The sequence below is a fragment of the Penaeus monodon genome, chromosome 33 (genome assembly GCF_015228065.2).
Source record: "Penaeus monodon isolate SGIC_2016 chromosome 33, NSTDA_Pmon_1, whole genome shotgun sequence".
Lineage (NCBI taxonomy): Eukaryota > Metazoa > Arthropoda > Malacostraca > Decapoda > Penaeidae > Penaeus > Penaeus monodon.
The window spans coordinates 8,825,089-8,825,660 of record NC_051418.1 but is presented as its reverse complement, the minus strand read 5'-3'; the positions used below and the strand labels follow the sequence as shown (position 1 = coordinate 8,825,660).

The 572-nt window shown below is 35.5% G+C and overlaps 1 protein-coding gene across 1 annotated transcript in view; it reads right to left on the bottom strand.

Moving 5' to 3' along the window:
• Nucleotides 1–572, bottom strand: part of LOC119593984 (integrin alpha-PS2-like) — a gene marked incomplete at its 3' end in the record, with an annotated part of 62,390 nt that overhangs the window by 7,736 nt on the left and 54,082 nt on the right.

Here is a 572-nt window from a genome sequence, read left to right as displayed (position 1 = left end):
TCAGCGTTAAGAGTTTAGTCACAGCCTCTTCCTGCATGGATCTTAGGCGGTGGGGGTTCAGTGCAGTGACAGTCCTCGTGTTTCTCAACAGATTTACATGTACATCTCCATCTCCGTAAACACACTCAACTGCTGATCTCTCTCTTCAACATCATCTCCCAAGATTCGGTGAGGCGGGCGAGACTCTTTTAAATGGAAAGTTTATTTAGTCTTTTTGATGTACCGCGTCTTCGTCGTGTTTAAAAGTTCATTGGTTATTTCAGTGGTTTACTTTGTATTAGTGGATCCAAATGTTTTAAAAAAGGTGGTGTTCCATTACAAAGAATATTTTTTTTTAGGTAATATCACATAGAGATTCCCGGCATATCATCAGCACTATTTTTTAAACATTTTTTTTCGGAAAGAGTGACATCAGTTTTCATATAAATTATCAATATTATTGTTTCATCGTGATCATTATCCTCATTTCAGACCTTTTTTTTATAACCGTTTTTATTTCTATCATTTGCACAATCATTGACTCCATTATTATTCATTGCATTCATCACTTACACTCTTTGTTAATAATGAGC